General features: G+C 41.5%; 1 long non-coding RNA gene across 1 annotated transcript in view; it reads left to right on the top strand.

Annotated features, from left to right (window-relative positions):
- LOC139835251 (uncharacterized) overlaps positions 1-14,746 on the top strand; it is a 29,087-nt gene extending 14,341 nt beyond the window's left edge. The window contains exons 3-4 of the long non-coding RNA XR_011751033.1: positions 14,197-14,314; positions 14,551-14,746. This is a non-coding gene — a long non-coding RNA (uncharacterized lncRNA). The remainder of the gene's footprint in view (positions 1-14,196; positions 14,315-14,550) is intronic.
- The last annotated feature ends 635 nt before the right edge of the window (positions 14,747-15,381 follow it).

The following is a 15,381-nucleotide window of genomic DNA, read 5'->3' as shown; positions in this document are numbered from 1 at the left end:
CATGCAACACTGCAACCACAAAGCAAGAAGTCTCTTGTGTCCCCAACACACCTAATAGGTGCACTAGTCCGGCGAAGAGATAGTGAAATACAGGTGGTATAAATAAGTAGTAGCAACGGCACCAGAAAAGTGCTTTGCCCAAGCAGTAGTAACGCAGCAGTAGTAACGCAGTAAAATAGTAAACAAGCAGCGATAGCAGTATTTAGGAACAAGGCCTAGGGATTAGACTTTCACTAGTGGACACTCTCAACTTTGATCACATAACAGAATAGATAAATGCATACTCTACACTCTTTTGTTGGATGATGAACACCATTGCGTAGGATTACACGAACCCTCAATGCCGGAGTTAACAAGCTCCACAATTCAATGTTCATATTTAAATAACCTTAGAGTGCATGAAAGATCAACACGACTAAACCAAGTACTAACATAGCATGCACACTGTCACCTTCACACTATGTAGGAGGAATAGATCACATCAATACCATCATAGCAATAGTTAACTTCATAATCTACAAGAGATCATAATCATAGCCTATGCCAAGTACTAACACGGATGCACACACTGTCACCATTACACCGTGCAGGAGGAATAAAACTACTTTAATAACATCACTAGAGTAGCATGTAGATATATTGTGATACAAAACACATTGCAATCATAAAGAGATATAAATAAGCACTTCACTATGCCATTCATAACAGTGAATAAGTATTCTGTGAAATATAGCCTAAGAGACCCACACGGTGCACACACTGTCACCTTTACACACGTGGTACAAGGAGTCTCCGGAGATCACATAAGTAAAATTCACTTGACTAGCATAACGACATCTAGATTACAAGCATCATCATATGAATCTCAATCATGTAAGGCAGCTCATGAGATTATTGTATTGAAGTACATAGGAGAGAGATGAACCACATAGCTACCGGTACAGCCCCGAGCCTCGATGGAGAACTACTCCCTCCTCATGGGAGACAGCAGCGGTGATGAAGATGGCGGTGGTGTCGATGGAGGAGCCTTCCGGGGGCACTTCCCCGTCCCGGCGGCGTGCCGGAATAGAGACTCCTGTCCCCCAGATCTTGGCTTCGCGATGGCGGCGGCTCTGGAAGGTTTCTCGTACCGTGGCTTTTCCGTCTCGAGGTTTTAGGTCGAGGGCCCTTAAATAGGCGAAGAGGCGGCGTCAGGAGGTTGAAGGGGCGCCGACACTATAGGGGGGCGCGGGCCCCCCCTTGGCCGCGCCGGCCTAGGGTTTGGTGGGCCTGTGCCCCCTCTCTGGCGGTTCTCGTGTGTTCTGGATGCTTCCGGGAAAAATAGGAACCTGGGCGTTGATTTCGTCCGATTCCGAGAATATTTCTTTACTAGGATTTCTGAAACCAAAAACAGCAGAAAACAGCAACTGGCCCTTCGGCATCTCGTCAATAGGTTAGTTCCAGAAAACGCATAAATATGACATAAAATGTGCATATAACATGTAGATATCATCAATAATGTGGCATGGAACATAAGAAATTATCGATACGTCGGAGATGTATCAGCATCCCCAAGCTTAGTTCCTGCTCGTCCCGAGCAGGTAAACGATAACAAAGATAATTTCTGGAGTGACATGCCATCATAACCTTGATCATACTATTTGTAAGCATATGTAGTGAATGCAGCGATCAAAACAATGTATATGACATGAGTAAACAAATGAATCATAAAGCAAAGACTTTTCATGAATAGTACTTAAAGACAAGCATCAATAAGTCTTGCATAAGAGTTAACTCATAAAGCAATAATTCAAAGTAAAGGTATTGAAGCAACACAAAGGAAGATTAAGTTTCAGCGGTTGCTTTTCAACTTGTAACATGTATATCTCATGGATAGTTATCAATGCAAAGCAATATAACAAGTGCAATATGAAAGTATGTAAGAATCAATGCACAGTTCACACAAGTGTTTGCTTCTTGAGATGGAGAGAAATAGGTGAACTGACTCAACATAAAAGTAAAAGAAAGGTCCTTCAAAGAGGAAAGCATCGATTGCTATATTTGTGCTAGAGCTTTGATTTTAAAAACAAGAAACAATTTTGTCAACGGTAGTAATAAAGCATATGTATCATGTAAATTATATCTTACAAGTTGCAAGCCTCATGCATAGTATACTAATAGTGCCCGCACCTTGTCCTAATTAGCTTGGACTACCTGGATCGTCGCAATGCACATGTTTTAACCAAGTGTCACAAAGGGGTACCTCTATGCCGCCTGTACAAAGGTCTAAGGAGAAAGCTCGCATCGGATTTCTCGCTATTGATTATTCTCAACTTAGACATCCATACCGGGACAACATAGACAACAGATAATGGACTCCTCTTTTATGCATAAGCATGTAACAACAATTAATTTTTCTCATACGAGATTGAGGATATATGTCCAAAACTGAAACTTCCACCATGGATCATGGCTTTAGTTAGCGGCCCAATGATATTCTCTAACAATATGCACGCTCTAACCATAAGGTGGTAGATCGCCCTTACTTCAGACAAGACGAACATGCATAGCAACTCACATGATATTCAACAAAGAGTAGTTGATGGCTGATGGCGTGTAACTCACACGTTCGTTGGGAACCCCAAGAGGAAGGTATGATGCGCACAGCAGCAAGTTTTCCCTCAGAAAGAAACCAAGGTTTATCAAACCAGGAGGAGCCAAGAAGCACGTTGAAGGTTGATGGCTGCGGGATGTAGTGCGGCGCAACACCAGGGATTCCGGCGCCAACGTGGAACCTGCACAACACAACCAAAGTACTTTGCCCCAACGAAACAGTGAGGTTGTCAATCTCACCGGCTTGCTGTAACAAAGGATTAACCGTATTGTGTGGAAGATGATTGTTTGCAGAAAACAGTAGAACAGTATTGCAGCAGATTGTATTTCAGTAAAGAGAATTGGACCGGGGTCCACAGTTCACTAGAGGTGTCTCTCCCATAAGACAAACAGCATGTTGGGTGAACAAATTACAGTTGGGCAATTGACAAATAAAGAGAGCATGACCATGCACATACATATCATGATGAGTATAGTAAGATTTAATTGGGCATTACGACAAAGTACATAGACCGCCATCCAACTGCATCTATGCCTAAAAAGTCCACCTTCAGGTTATCATCCGAACCCCTTCCAGTATTAAGTTGCAAAGCAACAGACAATTGCATTAAGTATGGTGCGTAATGTAATCAACAACTACATCCTTAGACATAGCATCAATGTTTTATCCCTAGTGGCAACAGCACAACACAACCTTAGAACTTTCTGTCATCGTCCCGGTGTCAATGCAGGCATGAACCCACTATCGAGCATAAGTACTCCCTCTTGGAGTTACAAGCATCTACTTGGCCAGAGCATCTACTAGTAACGGAGAGCATGCAAGATCATAAACAACACGTAGATATAACTTTGATAATCAACATAACAAGTATTCTCTATTCATCGGATCCCAACAAACGCAACATATAGAATTACAGATAGATGATCTTGATCATGTTAGGCAGCTCACAAGATCCGACAATGATAGCACAATGGGGAGAAGACAACCATCTAGCTACTGCTATGGACCCATAGTCCAGGGGTAAACTACTCACACATCACACCGGAGGCGACCATGGCGGCGTAGAGTCCTCCGGGAGATGATTCCCCTCTCCGGCAGGGTGCCGGAGGCGATCTCCTGGATCCCCCGAGATGGGATCGGCGTTGGTGGCGTCTCTGGAAGGTTTTCCGTATCGTGGCTCTCGCATCGGGGGTTTCGTCACGGAGGCTTTAAGTAGGCGGAAGGGCAAGTCAGGAGGGGGCACAGGGGCCCCACACCATAGGCCGGCGCGGCCAAGGGGGGGCCGCACCGCCCTAGGGTTTGGGCACCCTGTGGCCCCACTTCGTTTTGTCTTCGGACTTCTAGAAGCTTCGTGGAAAAATAGGCCCCTGGGCTTTGATTTCGTCCAATTCCGAGAATATTTCCTTACTAGGATTTCTGAAACCAAAAACAGCAGAAAACGACAGAATCGGCACTTCGGCATCTTGTTAATAGGTTAGTTCCAGAAAATGCACGAATATGACATAAAGTGTGCATAAAACATGTAGATAACATCAATAATGTGGCATGGAACATAAGAAATTATCGATACGTCGGAGACGTATCAGCATCCCCAAGCTTAGTTCTGCTCGTCCCGAGCAGGTAAAACGATAACACAGATAATTTCTGAAGTGACATGCCATCATAATCTTGATCATACTATTTGTAAAGCATATGTAGTGAATGCAGCGATCAAAACAATGTATATGACATGAGTAAACAAGTGAATCATAAAGCAAAGACTTTTCATGAATAGCACTTCAAGACAAGCATCAATAAGTCTTGCATAAGAGTTAACTCATAAAGCAATAATTCAAAGTAAAGGCATTGAAGCAACACAAAAGAAGATTAAGTTTCAGCGGTTGCTTTCAACTTGTAACATGTATATCTCATGGATATTGTCAACATAGAGTAATATAATAAGTGCAATAAGCAAGTATGTAGGAATCAATGCACAGTTCACACAAGTGTTTGCTTCTTGAGGTGGAGAGAAATAGGTGAACTGACTCAACATTGAAAGTAAAAGAATGGTCCTCCATAGAGGAAAAGCATCGATTGCTATATTTGTGCTAGAGCTTTGATTTTGAAAACATGAAACAATTTTGTCAACGGTAGTAATAAAGCATATGCATCATGTAAATTATATCTTATAAGTTGCAAGCCTCATGCATAGTGTACTAATAGTGCCCGCACCTTGTCCTAATTAGCTTGGACTACCTGGATTATCACCGCAATACATATGCTTTAACCAAGTATCACAAAGGGGTACCTCTATGCCGCTGTACAAAGGTCTAAGGAGAAAGCTCGCATTTGGATTTCTCGCTTTTGATTATTCTCAACTTAGACATCCATACCGGGACAACATAGACAACAGATAATGGACTCCTCTTTTAATGCTTTAAGCATTCAACAACAATTAATTCTTTTCTCATTAGAGATTTGAGGATGTTTGTCCAAAACTGAAACTTCCACCATGGATCATGGCTTTAGTTAGCGGCCCAATGTTCTTCTCTAACAATATGCATGCTCAAACCATTCAACTCAGTGTAGATCGCCCTTACTTCAGACAAGACGAACATGCATAGCAACTCACATGAAATTCAACAATGAAAAGTTGATGGCGTCCCCAGTAAACATGGTTATCGCACAACAAGCAACTTAATAAGAGATAAAGTGCATAATTACATATTCAATACCACAATAGTTTTTAAGCTATTTGTCCCATGAGCTATATATTGCAAAGGTGAATGATGGAATTTTAAAGGTAGCACTCAAGCAATTTACTTTGGAATGGCGGAAAATACCATGTAGTAGGTAGGTATGGTGGACACAAATGGCATAGTGGTTGGCTCAAGTATTTTGGATGTATGAGAAGTATTCCCTCTCGATACAAGGTTTAGGCTAGCAAGGCTTATTTGAAACAAACACAAGGATGAACCGGTGCAGCAAAACTCACATAAAAGACATATTGAAAACATTATAAGACTCTACACCGTCTTCCTTGTTGTTCAAACTCAATACTAGAAATTATCTAGACCTTAGAGAAACCAAATATGCAAACCAAATTTTAGCATGCTCTATGTATTTCTTCATTAATGGGTGCAAAGCATATGATGCAAGAGCTTAATCATGAGCACAACAATTGCCAAGTATCACATTACCCAAGACATTAATAGCAATTACTACATGTATCATTTTCCAATTCCAACCATATAACAATTTAACGAAGGAGAAACTTCGCCATGAATACTATGAGTAGAAACCAAGGACATACTTGTCCATATGCTACAGCGGAGCGTGTCTCTCTCCCATAAAGTGAATGCTAGGATCCATTTTATTCAAACAAAACAAAAAACAAAAACAAACCGACGCTCCAAGAAAAAGCACATAAGATGTGATGGAATAAAAATATAGTTTCAGGGGAGGAACCTGATAATGTTGTCGATGAAGAAGGGGATGCCTTGGGCATCCCCAAGCTTAGACGCTTGAGTCTTCTTAATATATGCAGGGGTGAACCACCGGGGCATCCCCAAGCTTAGAGCTTTCACTCTCCTTGATCATGTTGCATCATACTCCTCTCTTGATCCTTGAAAACTTCCTCCACACCAAACTCGAAACAACTCATTAGAGGGTTAGTGCACAATATAGATTGACATATTCAGAGGTGACACAATCATTCTTAACACTTCTGGACATTGCATAATGCTACTGGACATTAGTGGATCAAAGAAATTCATCCAACATAGCAAAAGAGGCAATGCGAAATAAAAGGCAGAATCTGTCAAAACAGAACAGTTCGTATTGACGAATTTTAAAATGGCACCATACTTGCTCAGATGAAAATGATCAAATTGAATGAAAGTTGCATACATATCTGAGGATCATGCACGTAAATTGGCTTAATTTTCTGAGCTACCTACAGGGAGGTGGACCCAGATTCGTGACAGCAAAGAAATCTGGAACTGTGCAGTAATCCAAATCTAGTACTTACTTTTCTATCAACGGCTTAACTTGGCACAACAAAACACAAAACTAAGATAAGGAGAGGTTGCTACAGTAGTAAACAACTTCCAAGACACAAAATAAAAACAAAGTACTGTAGGTAAAACATGGGTTGTCTCCCATAAGCGCTTTTCTTTAACGCCTTTCAGCTAGGCGCAGAAAGTGTGTATCAAGTATTATCAAAGGGTGGTACATCCTCAGCGGGGTGCGGAGTTTTCTCAACTATGCATATTATCTTTTCTATGTGAGTTTCAGAGGCTCCCTTTTCATTAGTCTTGGGCTTGCTACTCTCATCAAACAAATCTTCAGGAACAATCCAATCAAAATTCTTTTCTAGTGCCTCACACATTCCCAAGAGCTTGCAAGGTATTGATGTTTTAATATCCCCCTCATAATTAACTTTATTAGTGTACTTTTGTCTATCCTTTTCCATCTTCTCAAGGGTACTGGCAAAGTTGGTATAAGAACCTAGCATATTATATTTAGTGAAAACTTTTCTAGCTTCTCTCGCTATTCCCCCAAATTCCTTAAGAAGGGTTTCTAATACAAAATCTTTCTTTTCTCCTTCTTCCATATCACTAAGTGTAAGAAACATATGTTGAATCACAGGATTAAGATTAACAAATCTAGCTTCTAATGCGTGTACTAAAGAAGCAACAGCAATTTCATAAGTGGGGGCAAGTTCTGCCAAGTGTCTATCTTCAAAATCTTCGACCGTACTAATATGAGTGAAAAAATCTTCTATATTGTCTTTCCCAAGGATAGACCCTCGACCTACCGGTACATCTTTAAGAACAAACTTAGGAGGAAACATTATGAAATAAGTAAAGTAAATGCAAGTAAACTAATTTTTTTGTGTTTTTGATATAGCAAACAAGATAGCAAGTAAAGTAAAACTAGCAACTAATTTTTTTGTATTTTGATTTAGTGCAGCAAACAAAGTAGTAAATAAAACTAAGCAAGACAAAAACAAAGTAAAGAGATTGAGAAGTGGAGACTCCCCTTGCAGCGTGTCTTGATCTCCCCGGCAACGGCACCAGAAAAAGAGCTTGATGGCGTGTAACTCACACGTTCGTTGGGAACCCCAAGAGGAAGGTATGATGCGCACAGCAGCAAGTTTTCCCTCAGAAAGAAACCAAGGTTTATCAAACCAGGAGGAGCCAAGAAGCACGTTGAAGGTTGATGGCTGCGGGATGTAGTGCGGCGCAACACCAGGGATTCCGGCGCCAACGTGGAACCTGCACAACACAACCAAAGTACTTTGCCCCAACGAAACAGTGAGGTTGTCAATCTCACCGGCTTGCTGTAACAAAGGATTAACCGTATTGTGTGGAAGATGATTGTTTGCAGAAAACAGTAGAACAGTATTGCAGTAGATTGTATTTCAGTAAAGAGAATTGGACCGGGGTCCACAGTTCACTAGAGGTGTCTCTCCCATAAGACAAACAGCATGTTGGGTGAACAAATTACAGTTGGGCAATTGACAAATAAAGAGAGCATGACCATGCACATACATATCATGATGAGTATAGTGAGATTTAATTGGGCATTACGACAAAGTACATAGACCGCCATCCAACTGCATCTATGCCTAAAAAGTCCACCTTCAGGTTATCATCCGAACCCCTTCCAGTATTAAGTTGCAAAGCAACAGACAATTGCATTAAGTATGGTGCGTAATGTAATCAACAACTACATCCTTAGACATAGCATCAATGTTTTATCCCTAGTGGCAACAGCACAACACAACCTTAGAACTTTCTCACATCGTCCTGTGTGTCAATGCGAGGCATGAACCCACTATCGAGCATAAGTACTCCCTCTTGGAGTTACAAGCATCTACTTGGCCAGAGCATCTACTAGTAACGGAGAGCATGCAAGATCATAAACAACACGTAGATATAACTTTGATAATCAACATAACAAGTATTCTCTATTCATCAGATCCCAACAAACGCAACATATAGAATTACAGATAGATGATCTTGATCATGTTAGGCAGCTCACAAGATCCGACAATGATAGCACAATGGGGAGAAGACAACCATCTAGCTACTGCTATGGACCCATAGTCCAGGGGTAAACTACTCACACATCACACCGGAGGCGACCATGGCGGCGTAGAGTCCTCCGGGAGATGATTCCCCTCTCCGGCAGGGTGCCGGAGGCGATCTCCTGGATCCCCCGAGATGGGATCGGCGTTGGCGGCGTCTCTGGAAGGTTTTCCGTATCGTGGCTCTCGGTACTGGGGGTTTCGTCACGGAGGCTTTAAGTAGGCGGAAGGGCAAGTCAGGAGGGGGCACAGGGGCCCCACACCATAGGCCAGCGCGGCCAAGGGGGGGGCCGCGCCGCCCTAGGGTTTGGGCACCCTGTGGCCCCACTTCGTTTCGTCTTCGGACTTCTGGAAGCTTCGTGGAAAAATAGGCCCCTGGGCTTTGATTTCGTCCAATTCCGAGAATATTTCCTTACTAGGATTTCTGAAACCAAAAACAGCAGAAAACAGCAACTGGCACTTCGGCATCTTGTTAATAGGTTAGTTCCAGAAAATGCACGAATATGACATAAAGTGTGCATAAAACATGTAGATAACATCAATAATGTGGCATGGAACATAAGAAATTATCGATACGTCGGAGACGTATCAATGGCGTCCCCAGGAACATGGTTATCGCACAACGAGCAACTTAATAAGAGATAAAGTGCATAAGTACATATTGAATACCACAATAGTTTTTAAGCTATTTGTCCCATGAGCTATATATTGTAAAGGTGAAGAATGGAAATTTAAAGGTAGCACTCAAGCAATTTACTTTGGAATGGCGGAGAAATACCATGTAGTAGGTAGGTATGGTGGACACAAATGGCATAGTGGTTGGCTCAAGTATTTGGATGCATGAGAAGTATTCCCTCTCGATACAAGGTTTAGGCTAGCAAGGCTTATTTGAAACAAACACAAGGATGAACCGGTGCAGCAAAACTCACATAAAAGACACATTGTAAACATTATAAGACTCTACACCGTCTTCCTTGTTGTTCAAACTCGATACTAGAAATTATCTAGACTTTAGAGAGACCAAATATGCAAACCAAATTTTAGCATGCTCTATGTATTTCTTCATTAATAGGTGCAAAGTATATGATGCAAGAGCTTAAACATGAGCACAACAATTGCCAAGTATCACATTATCCAAGACATTTTAGAATTACTACATGTATCATTTTCCAATTCCAACCATATAACAATTTAACGAAGCAGTTTCAACCTTCGCCATGAACATTAAAAGCTAAGAACACATGTGTTCATATGAACCAGCGGAGCGTATCTCTCTCCCACACAAGCATGCATTTATTCAAACAAAAAAAATAGAAACAAACAGACGCTCCAAGTAAAGTACATAAGATGTGACCGAATAAAAATATAGTTTCAAGAGAAGGAACCTGATAATTTGTCGATGAAGAAGGGGATGCCTTGGGCATCCCCAAGCTTAGATGCTTGAGTATTATTGAAATATGCAGGGATGAACCACCGGGGCATCCCCTCACTTAGAGCTTTCACTCTTCTTGATCATAGTATATCATCCTCCTCTCTTGACCCTTGAAAACTTCCTCCACACCAAACTCGAAACAAACTCATTAGAGGGTTAGTGCATAATCAAAAACTCACATGTTCAGAGGTGACACAATCATTCTTAACACTTCTGGACATTGCTCAAAGCTACTGGAAGTCAATGGAACAAAGAAATCCATCCCACATAGCAAAAGAAGCAATGCGAAATAAAAGGCAGAATCTGTCAAAACAGAACAGTCCGTAAAGACGAATTTTATTGAGGCACCAGACTTGATCAAATGAAAATGTTCAAATTGAATGAAAGTTGCGTACATATCTGAGGATCACTCACGTAAATTGGCATAATTTTCTGAGTTACCTACAGAGAATTTTGCCCAGATTCGTGACAGCAAAGAAATCTGTTTCTGCGCAGTAATCCAAATCTAGTATGAACCTTACTATCAACGACTTTACTTGGCACAACAAAACACAAAACTAAGATAAGGAGAGGTTGGTACAGTAGTAAACAACTTCCAAGACACAAATATAAAACAAAGTACTGTAGTAAAATAACACATGGGTTATCTCCCAAGAAGTTCTTTCTTTATAGCCATTAAGATGGGCTCAGCAGTTTTAATGATGCACTCGCAAGAAATAGTATTTGAAGCAAAAGAGAGCATCAAGAGGCAAGTATGAAACAAATTTAAGCCTAGCATGCTTCCTATGCATAGGAATCTTGTAAATAAATAAATTCATGAAGAACAAAGTGACAAGCATAGGAAGATAAAACAAGTGTAGCTTCAAAAATTTTAGCACATAGAGAGGCATTTTAGTAACATGAAAATTTCTACAACCATATTTTCCTCTCTCATAATAACTTTCAGTAGCATCACGAGCAAACTCAACAATATAACTATCACATAAAGCATTCTTATCATGAGTCTCATGCATAAAATTATTACTCTCCACATAAGCATAATCAATTTTATTAGTAATAGTGGGAGCAAATTCAACAAAGTAGCTATTATTATTATTCTCATCATCAAATATAGGAGGCATATTGTAATCATAATCAAATTTATCCTCAATAACAGGTGGCAACAAAAGACTACTATCATTATAATCATCATAAATAGGAGGCAAAGTATCATCAAAGTAAATTTTCTCCTCCATGCCCGGGGGACTAAAAATATCAAGCTCATCAAAACCAGCTTCCCCAAGCTTAGAACTTTCCATAGCATTAGCAACAATAGTGTTCAAAGCATTCATATTAATAACATTCCCATTAGCATGCATATAAAGTTCCATGGGTTTTTTAATTTTCTCTTCAAACACATCATGTCCTAATTCAAGATAAAGTTCATAAAGATCTCTCATATTTTTGTTGTTTTCCATTATGCCTAACTAGTGTAAACAAGAAATAAAAAGATGCAATTGCAGGATCTAAAGGAAATAGCTTCGAGTACTTACAACGGCGGAAAATAGCTTAGTAGCCGAGATCCGGAGTGTGAGTACCTTTTACCTTTCCTCCCCGGCAACGGCGCCAGAAAATAGCTTGATGTCTACGCCCCCTCCTTTTCCTGTAGACAGTGTTGGGCCTCCAAGAGCAGAGGTTTGTAGAACAGCAGCAAGTTTTCCCTTAAGTGGATCACCCAAGGTTTATCGAACTCAGGGAGGAAGAGGTCAAAGATATCCCTCTCATGCAACCCTGCAACCACAAAGCAAGAAGTCTCTTGTGTCCCCAACACACCTAATAGGTGCACTAGTTCGGCGAAGAGATAGTGAAATACAGGTGGTATAAATAAGTAGTAGCAACGGCACCAGAAAAGTGCTTTGCCCAAGCAGTAGTAACGCAGCAGTAGTAACGCAGTAAAACAGTAAACAAGCAGCGATAGCAGTATTTAGGAACAAGGCCTAGGGATTAGACTTTCACTAGTGGACACTCTCAACTTTGATCACATAACAGAATAGATAAATGCATACTCTACACTCTTTTGTTGGATGATGAACACCATTGCGTAGGATTACACGAACCCTCAATGCCGGAGTTAACAAGCTCCACAATTCAATGTTCATATTTAAATAACCTTAGAGTGCATGAAAGATCAACACGACTAAACCAAGTACTAACATAGCATGCACACTGTCACCTTCACACTATGTAGGAGGAATAGATCACATCAATACCATCATAGCAATAGTTAACTTCATAATCTACAAGAGATCATAATCATAGCCTATGCCAAGTACTAACACGGATGCACACACTGTCACCATTACACCGTGCAGGAGGAATAAAACTACTTTAATAACATCACTAGAGTAGCATGTAGATATATTGTGATACAAAACACATTGCAATCATAAAGAGATATAAATAAGCACTTCACTATGCCATTCATAACAGTGAATAAGTATTCTGTGAAATATAGCCTAAGAGACCCACACGGTGCACACACTGTCACCTTTACACACGTGGTACAAGGAGTCTCCGGAGATCACATAAGTAAAATTCACTTGACTAGCATAACAACATCTAGATTACAAGCATCATCATATGAATCTCAATCATGTAAGGCAGCTCATGAGATTATTGTATTGAAGTACATAGGAGAGAGATGAACCACATAGCTACCGGTACAGCCCCGAGCCTCGATGGAGAACTACTCCCTCCTCATGGGAGACAGCAGCGGTGATGAAGATGGCGGTGGTGTCGATGGAGGAGCCTTCCGGGGGCACTTCCCCGTCCCGGCGGCGTGCCGGAACAGAGACTCATGTCCCCCAGATCTTGGCTTCGCGATGGCGGCGGCTCTGGAAGGTTTCTCGTACCGTGGCTTTTCCGTCTCGAGGTTTTAGGTCGAGGGCCCTTAAATAGGCGAAGAGGCGGCGTCAAGAGGTCGAAGGGGCGCCGACACTATAGGGGGCGCGGGCCCCCCCTTGGCCGCGCCGGCCTAGGGTTTGGTGGGCCTGTGCCCCCTCTCTGGCGGTTCTCGTGTGTTCTGGATGCTTCCGGGCAAAATAGGAACATGGGCGTTGATTTCGTCCGATTCCGAGAATATTTCTTTACTAGGATTTCTGAAACCAAAAACAGCAGAAAACAGCAACTGGCCCTTCGGCATCTCGTCAATAGGTTAGTTCCAGAAAACGCATAAATATGACATAAAATGTGCATATAACATGTAGATATCATCAATAATGTGGCATGGAACATAAGAAATTATCGATACGTCGGAGACGTATCACTCCCCCAGCGAGATTTCCTCCATCTCCCGTGAGTCGCTCCCCCACCCTCTCCCTCTCTCATCCGCAAGCGTCGGCTAGGGTTCCACCGCGGCCCACCGTCCCCGATGCCGCCCACCAACCCCATCTCGATCGTCGCTGGTGCCCCTCACCTCGAGCGCGGACACTGGCCGTCACAGCGCAGGCCGACACCAGCTACTCGAGCTTCGCCGTCACCGGAGCCCCTCACGTCTAGCGCGGACGCCGACCATATAAGCACAGGACGACGCGACCCACAGTGCGTAGCTCGGCCTCCTCCGCCCCTCACAAGCGCGGCCACCCTCCAAGTTGCCGACCTCCATGATGCTGTGTTCCACAACGCCCTTTTCCTGGAAGATGCTATGCTCCCGAAGGTCGCCGCTACCCTACCCCTCACGAGGACGAGGACGCTGTCGCCCCTCATCCAGTTCGACGTTGTTTTCCAGGAAGCCTCCGTGTTCCAGGAGGCCTTCGCCGGCCTGCCAGTCACGAGGACGCCACCGCCCCTCACCCAGCTCGACGGCGCATTGCTACTACAACGCGGCGGGATAACATCACTACACATGGAAGGTACCTGAAATTGATTGCAATTGTGCACATTTTTTAACGGTTCTGCACACGGAAGATATAGATTTGGTGAGAATTGGAAACTGAAACATCTAAAATGTTAACAGTCCGATATTTGCAGTTTGTCAGTGAGTTTGATGCATATTTGTTGGCTTTTATTCTTTTCTGGGCAGCGCTTGATGATCTAACTTTCTATATATTATGTTTTCAGGTATCCAACTGACCAACTCATCTCAAATACTATGAAAAAATAAGTTTACAAGATCTAATATACTGTTGGAGAAATTACATGAATAATTCAATGTGAAACATCACAGCTTGCTCTGCAGGTTAGTAACTTAGAGACAGATCGAGAGGGTGTTTACCTATACATATAATTTATCCACGATCTGGTGAGATATATACTTAAGTTTCACAAATGTAATCAGCATCGGGATAGTAAATTGTGGTTTTCTAAAAATCATGTCCTACTGTATTTAAGCAGAAACCTGGGGTTAACTCCTTGCCTACAGAAGGAATTATGTTCGTAATCATCCCCTACTCACTTTTTTGTTTTTCTTTGCAGGATTATGTTCGTAATCAGGGATATATGTCTATGCTCTCTTAGGAATGGATTTCTTTGCTTTCATGAACGGGTCAGATACATGGAGAGCTCCAGAATTAGCTTCTTCTATAGCAATGTCAATTTGTCTTGGGTAAATGAGAGCCAATGGGTTTCTGTAACACCAATTTTGGTAAGCCTACATAATGGTTAGAATTAGTTATGCATAAATCAAAATTCGCAAGCACTCCTATATTTTCATGTAGAACAAGATTTTTGTATATAAATATATAGGTACAAAAAGGAAGATCTATGGTTTCACCTGACAGAATATTAGTTTCATGTTGATCAGAGTTGTAGAGAAATAAGATACAGTCCGTTTAATCCTTTTGTACCATGAATTGATATGGATATTGTGATTTATAATTTTATGGCCTTTTTTCTGCTATAATATTTGTTACTACATTTTGACCCGTACAGCTATTTATTTATCCGCATATCATAATTGCAACTTTTAAATTGGCTTAGCTACTTCCTCCAATGTTGCAGCTTCTACTCTTCCAAGTAGAAACAATGACAGAAACAGTGGAATTAATTTAAATCTAGAGATGACGGAAATATATATTCCTCATCTCGCCAACCCCTGAAAATGTCAGGCCTCAACTTTAGATAATGATTCTGAGTAGATTGGATGCAAGGCTATACTTCTAGATTTTTATGTGGACCATGATTGTATTTAGAGTTTGAGGCACTAATTTAGATGTTTACACCATCATATTTGATGGAGAATAAAAAAATTCGAAGTGGTGATAAATAAACAGAGCCATTTGGTTTTACTTGCAACTGTCGGTTCAT

This window comes from Lolium perenne, chromosome 2 (assembly GCF_019359855.2).
Source record: "Lolium perenne isolate Kyuss_39 chromosome 2, Kyuss_2.0, whole genome shotgun sequence".
Classification (NCBI taxonomy): domain Eukaryota; kingdom Viridiplantae; phylum Streptophyta; class Magnoliopsida; order Poales; family Poaceae; genus Lolium; species Lolium perenne.
Note: the sequence above shows the minus strand (reverse complement) of the source record. Positions and strands in the feature narration are given on the sequence as shown.